Source organism: Rhamphochromis sp. 'chilingali' (assembly GCF_963969265.1).
Source record: "Rhamphochromis sp. 'chilingali' genome assembly, chromosome: 7".
Taxonomy (NCBI): domain Eukaryota; kingdom Metazoa; phylum Chordata; class Actinopteri; order Cichliformes; family Cichlidae; genus Rhamphochromis; species Rhamphochromis sp. 'chilingali'.
The window spans coordinates 22,229,609-22,237,639 of NC_137934.1; the positions used below are offsets into that span (position 1 = coordinate 22,229,609).

Consider the following 8,031-nt stretch of genomic DNA (forward strand, 5'->3'; position numbering starts at 1 on the left):
AGCTAAAGAAGAATCTGACATTTCAGCAGATGTTTTTCACCAGAGCAAAATCACAAAGTGAAGCTGTTGTGAAAGGAAGTTTTATTGTAGCAGAGGAGATAGCTAAATCAGCTCGGCCATTTACCGAAGGAGAGTTTCTGAAGAGCTGCATGATGAAGGTGTGCGACGTCTTGTGTCCAGACAAAACACAGATTTTGGCAAATGTGAGCCTGAGCAGAAACGTATGTCAAAGTGTAACCGACATGAAACTGCCCTGGGACAAACTTGTTGGACTTACAACAGATGGAGCACCGGTGTTGTGTGGTGAAAAAAAGTGGACTAGTCGGCAGGATGCGAGTAAAGATACAGGAGAACTGTACCGGTGAGTTAACAGCATATCACTGCATCATACACTAGGAAACGCTGTGTGGTAAAGTCCTAAAAATGGAGCATGTAATAATCACCATAATGCAAACCGTAAATTTGATCTGAGCTAAAGGTTTAAATCACCGTCAATTTCAGTCTTTTATGTGGGAAATAGATTCAGAGTTTGCCGACATTCCTTATCATCCAGAGGTCCACTGGCTGAGTTGATGAAACGTTCTCAGTAGAGTTTTTGAGCTCAGCAAAGAAATCTGTATGATCATCAGTGTTGGTCAAGTTACTTGAAAAAAGTAATTAGTAACTAATTACTGATTACTTCCCAAAAAAGTAATCCTGTTACTTTACTGATTACTTATTTTCAAAAGTAATTAATTACTTAGTTACTTTTTAAAAACACGATTTACAACCTGAATAGGTGATAAAGCGATAGATCTTTCAGCCCAATTCTACTTTTTCTGCATAATCCATCATACAAAATGTAATCAAATGGAAAAGTCTCTTTTTTTAAAACTTGTTTTATCAGTTTTAATCTTTTAACTTTATGCATCAAGCAAAAATTTAATTCTATGCACCATTCTCTGACTTGAATAAATTAGTTTAACATTTAAACCTATTTTCTGCACATTCCAGCACATAAAATAAAAATATTTTTTGTGTTTACACTCAGTCTTTCAAATAGATGCAAATAAAACACAGCAGAAAATAAATAAAATCAAAGACTAGCAGTCCTGTTGCTCTATTTTCACCTGTAAAGCAGGAGTGGGGTAGGTGGAGGTTTACCCTGGTGCAGGTGTGCTGCAGCGAGCGGTCAGTTGAAGAATCCGCGAGTTTCTCTGTCAATTTCCCATTACGTCGTTACGCACTCGGAGATTGTTTAGCGCACAACGGACACTAATGTTTTTGTCACTTTTTCTGGAATCAAACTCAAAGTAAAGTCAGTACTTCCACGCTTTAAACGGTGCACGCTCATACTCTCTCCCACACTTGATATATTATCCATTTTTGATCTGCACACAGCTGTTGTCACGAACGTCGCACTCGCTTATGTCACTGTCATAAGACATTCTCACAAAAAAATCACGGTTTTAGTAACACAGTAATGCAGTGTTCCTTCGGGAAAGTAACGGTAATCTAATTACCGTTTTTGGAATAGTAATCCCTTACTTGTTACTTGAAAAAAGTAATCAGATTACAGTAACGCGTTACGTTCCCAAATGTGCACTTTGCTGATAAACTCAGCGCACGGCGCTTTGGTGACTTTGAGGCACAAAATGAGAATTTCGAGCTGCTTCACAACCCATTTACACTTGACGTGGAAACTGCACCCATTCAGATTCAGATGGAGCTGCATTCTAATGGGACACTCAAGGGAAAGTACGACACTGAATGGCCCGCAGAGTTTATTAGTTCCATTCCTGAAGCAATGCCCCAGCGCAGTCTACATGCGGCTCAAACCTTGTCAAACACTTCCTCGTTTGGCTCTTGACGAAGGCGGTCGCACTTTTCTCCTCTCCTCCTCTCCCTTATCTTCCCTGCTTAGCCTCTTGTGTCCTTGTCTTGTCTCGTGTTTTTTGTATTACTTTTCCCTGGAACACTCTCTCACAGTCTGTTCTCTAAAACCTAAAGAGAATTATGGATTTGATCAACTGGTCTCTGAATGCTATTGACACCCTTTTCTCAACGAGAAGTCTGGGCTCGGGAGAGCCCGAGTGCCCTAGAGGTACTTTCCCTGCCGGATATACGATGGACGGGTGGCAGAAATGGAGGATCGTGTGCCTAGTGGGACTGTCGATCGCGGACGCTGAAGATATCTACCTATTCGGAACCATGATAACAGGGTTCTTGCTGATCAGAGCTTGCTTGGCCATGGCTTATCGAAGAATTACAAGAGCGGAACCGGCTGTTCAAACCCCCCGAGGTTGCCCGCTGGGATTGAAACGATGGGACGAGGCACGACTTCTCGGAATGGGCTCACTGAGTGCAGCATGAATAAGATCTTGGAGAAGCTTATGGATGCAGTGAATACTCAGAATAAGACCTCAGAGAGTACATTGGATCACATCATGGAGCAGCTCACTGCGGTCGTGAGGTCTCAGAATCTGCTCTCTGAGCACAAGAATGACAAGACCACGGAATGCAAGTTTGATAACATCATGGAGAAGCTTGCAGCTCTTCAACAGGAGATGGAGAGACCAGTGTCGGAGTGTTAAGAACAGCTTTGGAATTCTTACGGTGTGTTCACACCGAACGCGATGGACGCGAATAAAACGCCCCAAACGCCCCTAATTTGACGCGTGTACATTCGCGTCTTAACGCGTGTCCAAGAAAAATCCATCGCGCGTCAAAATATGATATTTTGACGCGCGTGAACCGGAAATGTGGGAGGAATGTGGGAGGGAGTTGTGCCAGACCTGGTTTTGCAAGATGGCAGCTATCGAGCTAGCGCTTGAAGAGAGAGTCTCCCTTCTCTATGTACTGTGGAGAGCAGAGCAGCAGCGTAAAAGACGTTCTCGCCATACCTGGGTCCATCAGGTCCTCCAGAGGCATGAGCAGTTTGGTGAGTTTCACCACTTGCTCCAGGAGCTGCGCCTGGATGACGGCCGATTCCAGCGCTATCACCGTCGGCCAGTTTGAGGACCTGCTTTCCCTCGTCGGTCCCAGCATTGCCCGCCTAGACACCAACTACAGACGCTCAATCCCACCTGCAGAGCGCCTGTCCGTCTGCCTGAGGTTAGTAAAACTATTTAATACGGTAGTCCTTTATTGATATCTGTGCTAATATGCTAATCCATCCAGTTATACACTGCTAACATGGATGTGCTATGCTAACAGTGAATGCTGTCGGTGTTTACTGAAAGCAAACTGTGGTACAGAGACGACTCTTTATAATATTTCTAGTGATACTCAGAAGGTCTCATCAAGTCCCGATTTAATTCGATTTATGCTGTTATCAGTGTTTGAATGATAGCATGGCTGTGGTGTCACATCAATGTATGCGCTCGGTGTTTGCTGATATCAAACTGTAGCATTAGGACCACTGAGTTAACCTTTGTAGTGATACTCACTCCTTTTTATTTAGACCTGGTTTAATTCTGGGATAGTTGAATATTTGTATATAATCCCTGCAGCTGTCAGACTCTATAGCAGGGGTCACAGCCTTTATTAAAACAGAGTTAGATAAAACTGTGAACAGTTTGGTTCATCTCTAGTTACATGGTTCTATCTTGATAAGCTGTCTTATCACAGATTAATTTTTCAAAAATATTAATGATTTAAGCAAGGAAAGGGCTACATGTCAACACACAACTCTTTATTTCTATTAATGTTTTACTTCATTCCTACCTGATTGACATGTTTAGGAATTATGAGTGATTGGCTCACTGTAGTTGTGAAAGTTGCTACCAATCAAATTATGATATGTTAAAGTTAAAACAAAACACAACTGTTTTAGATATTATCTAATATACATTTTGTAATTATCCTTATAATTACAAAAGGTTTTATGTAAGATTCATGTTTTGTGATTTAAATCTGACATCACAAAAGTATTTTGGAATTTGAATAATGTATTTTGTAACTGCAGCACACATAATACTAATTTTGAACAATTTTGTCCAGGTTCCTTGTCACCGGGGACTCCTTCAGGACCATCGCGTTCAGTTTCAGAGTCGGTGTGTCCACGGTGAGCCAGATCACCCCCCAGGCAGCGACGTCCATCTGGGACTGTCTAGTGGACGACTTCATGGCTGTGCCTTCACCTGGAGACTGGCGCTCCATCACAGAGGGATTCCAGGAGCGCTGGAACTTTCCTCTGTGCTGTGCAGCTCTGGATGGGAAGCACATCCAGACAAAGGCACCCCATATATCATATAGGAGACACACACATTGATATACACTAAATATTCATTTCATTTCTTTTTTGTGGTGCCCAAATTGATGCACCTGCTTGATTTTGTTTAAACAATTATTGCACACTTTCTGTAAATCCAGTAAACTTCTTTTCACTTCTCAAATATCACTGTGTGTGTCTCCTGTATGATATTTAACTGACATTTTTTATTGTAACAACCAACGATTTATACAGGAAAATAATGTCTATTAACAAGGTTGCCCAAACTTCTGCATCCCACTGTATCAGTATATTTTGTCATTAGTATAATATGAAATAAAGTCTACATGTGTCAAGTCGTGTGCCAACATTTGCTGTGTAGTAGAACTGAGACATTAGTCATTATAAACATTTATTTAAAATAATATTAAAAGTCTCAAACAGAAAAACATTAAACATAAATATATAAAATATAAGAATTTACAGAGAGACAGGAATAAAAAGGACCAGCTGCTCTCCAGAGCAGGAACAAGGCTGAGGAGGAAATGCTCCATTGGAGACTGGTGTGGCCTCTTCAGGGACTCCAGGATGGCCAGCTCCACCGCCGATGGACCGTCCTGGGACCCGTCCCTCATCTGCCTCGGAGCCGTCCTCCTCTGTGGGCCTGTAAAACAGCACAAAACACAAAGAAATGAGAAGGCTGCTACTAGATTTTAATTTCAACATTGAAAAAAAAAAAACAATAACAGGATATAATCAGATTGGTTGTAGATATTTAGTAAAGGTGATCACAAGGGAATCCCACCGACTAAAAAGGTATCAGTGCTTGCTGTACATATCTGTGGGTGCAGCAGCAGGAGCTCAGGGACTGGGGATGCTCTGCTGCAGAATCAGTTGGTTCTATCAATACAGTATTAAATGTTAACAGGTTGGATATAATAATCGTAGAGTAGACAGTGGTCCCTCATTTATTGCAGGGGTTCTCAGAATAACTAGCCCCTGGTCACAGTTCTCACAATTGATTCTCAAAGTGCAAACCTTTGTAGATTGCAAAACGTAAAAGTATTATTATGCCGCGGTTTGTCTTCATCTGCCCGCCACTTTCGTGCGCCTTTTTCCCTCACGGTGCAGGTGTCTATTTCCGAATGAGGCTCATAGTTATGGGTGTTTTTGTGCTGTTTTTTCTATTGGACGCGATGGTTATCAAAACCAAACGTGATAAATTTGGCAAGCGCAGGAGATTTGTCAATCAGGCTGCAGAATGCAATGCTGTACTGTGCAATAAAAAATCAGCGAAAAAGCAAAGCAGTGACGGATGAACAGCGGGACCACTGTGTGCTGTTTATTAATAAACAATAAAATATATTCCTAAATGATAACATGCATAAAAGCAGAACGGTATTTGTACGTCAGTGGGAAAATAGCGGTGGCTTGCTAGCTTTTGTGCGGCTTCCCCGGGTCAGTGAAAACTTTCAAAAGAGAAATGAATGAACTTACCAGGTTGCCCGATCTCTTCACATATCTTCCTCCAAGCTCGGTCCTTTTTATTCCTGTCTCGGTACTGAAAGCAGCTGGTGTTGTACAGCTCCGAGTTGTTTGCTACCGCATTGATTAGCCTTCCCCTCCATTGAAGTATGAAAGGCTTTGGCTGGATCTGCCCCTTTGACCTAGGTAACAGCCACGTCACCAGGCTCCTGATTGGTTGTCGCGGCGCGATTTGACGCTGGAGTTCAGATTTTTCCAACTCGAGCGGTAGACGCGAAACGCGCGTATGCACAAAGTGCAACACAAAAACTCACGCGCGTGGTTTTATTCGCGCGTCAAACGCGCCAGACGCGCTACACTGACGCGCGTTTCACGCGTTTTGGCGTTTTCGCGACGCAAATCTGCTTCCGAATTTTCGCGGGACCCGCAATCGCGCGTCATCGCGCCTTTCCATTGACTTTACATGTAAACCTGACGCTCTATTCGCGTCCATCGCGTTCGGTGTGAACACACCGTTATGAGTTGTTTGCACAAAAGAAAACCACCATCATAATGCAGCTATCCCTTCGCCGCCAGCTGTGGGCTCAAGGCTGGAGCTGAACGAAAACTCCCTGATAACGTCTGTGTTTAGACTGTTCTTCCCATTCAAGGCCACCTGGGTTGGCTGGCAGACTGTTTACTTATCCTGGCAGGGCGAAGGACACTGTCTCAGCTGAACTATGGACACGCACACACATACACTTACACTGATAAGCACTCACTCATCCCCCCCTCCCCTTCCAAACGCCTTCGATGCTTGTTCCCTCCTGGAGAACACGGCGGGTCTGGGCCCGCGCTGGAGAGACGGCGCAGTGGCAGGATGGCTGCTGTGTGTGTCTAGGATTACTCCTCACCCCCAGCATGAGTAGAGGTCTCTTTTTTTTTCCTCTTGTACTTTCCCATGGTAGTGTACATTTCAGTGGTTTTCTGTAATGCAACCGTTCTCTGACTTGTATCCCCATGTGATGTCTGTGTCGTGTGTGTAAGGTCGGAGGGCAGTTTCATTCCACTGCAGGGCAACCTGCATGTGGCGAATAAAATTTGAACTTGAACTTTATGTTTTCATTTATTTTTCTAGGGTATTTGGCAGAATGTTCATATTTCTAACTTGCATAATTTTGACAGAATATATTTTTATGGAGAGCAAAATATTTAAAGGTAAAGTTTATTTTTTTTGAGTTTATTTATTCTGGAATTATATTCCTGTCTGTATTCATGTTTATGTTTAAAAAACATTGTTTTAATGTGTTCAATAAATGTTTATCTTGTTTGGCCCGTGACCTAAAGTGTGTCTAGATGTTTGACACCCCTGATCTAGAGTGTTCTCTTCCCCTGGAGGGAGGTTTTACATGCTAATAGAACTTTGGGAATACAGTCTTTATGTCGGCCTTATTAAAGTCACCTGCAACTATGTGACACCGTCAGGGTGGACCCGCTGCTGTTCGTCAATGGTGTTCAGCAGGATAGAGAGTGCTGTGTTTACATTGGGGTTGGGTGGATTGTACACAGCCGTGATGATCACTACTGTTAGCTGGCATCTTACCAACATGCACTTGAGGTTCAGGGAGCAGTGACTGCTGTTTATTATTGTCCTGTCTTCATGAGTGAAGGCGGTGGTTAAGCCATGGACCAGTACCTGAATACTCTTCAATATGGGTTGACCAAGCTTAGAGTATTGTAACTGGTCTGGTGGTTTCCTGGTCCAAGTTGATGTTCTCACAGGTAAGGCTTTCTGCTTGATGCATCTTTCACAGGTTTTCACTTTGTTGCATACATCACTGGCCATTTTCGGCCAATAGAATCTTCGACGAACAAAGGTCGAGTGTGCGTTCAATGCCCACATGACCCATCTTGTCATGCAATTTTGACAGTACCTCAGCTCTGAATTTCTGAGGTAAAACAAGCTGGTAATAGAGCTGGTCCCCAACTTGCCTCTTTCTCACAAGAATGGTGTTTTGAAGCTCCAGGCAATGTTGGTCTCAGAGTAGAAGGAGCAGTTCTGGGAGTTCATCCCACAAGGTGGGAGTTGGACTCTTGCCAGTCTCTAGCAGCAATATGATATGCCTTCAGGGTCAGGTCTTCCCTTTGTCCCTCAGCAATTTCAGTGTTTGTCAGCTGAGAGACAACAGAAGCAAACTGAGTGTCATTGACGAAGCTGTCAGGCAAACTGTCAGCATGGACAGTCAGTGACTGGGTGAGTGCGGTGGTGGAAGTCTTTTAAGTGGTGCAATAAACAAGCTGACGGTCACAAATTGCTTTGACTGTGTCCTGTTCGATGGGAAAAGGAAGACTCATCCAAATGATGTTGGGCAAAT

General features: G+C 43.2%; 1 long non-coding RNA gene across 1 annotated transcript; it reads right to left on the minus strand.

Annotated features, from left to right (window-relative positions):
• Positions 1–4,591: 4,591 nt before the first annotated feature.
• On the minus strand, positions 4,592–6,189 carry LOC308399901. Its single transcript, XR_013972268.1, has 2 exons — positions 5,690–6,189; positions 4,592–5,092 (listed from the first exon to the last, which is right to left on the minus strand). It is a non-coding gene; the product is annotated as an uncharacterized lncRNA (long non-coding RNA).
• Positions 6,190–8,031: the final 1,842 nt, after the last annotated feature.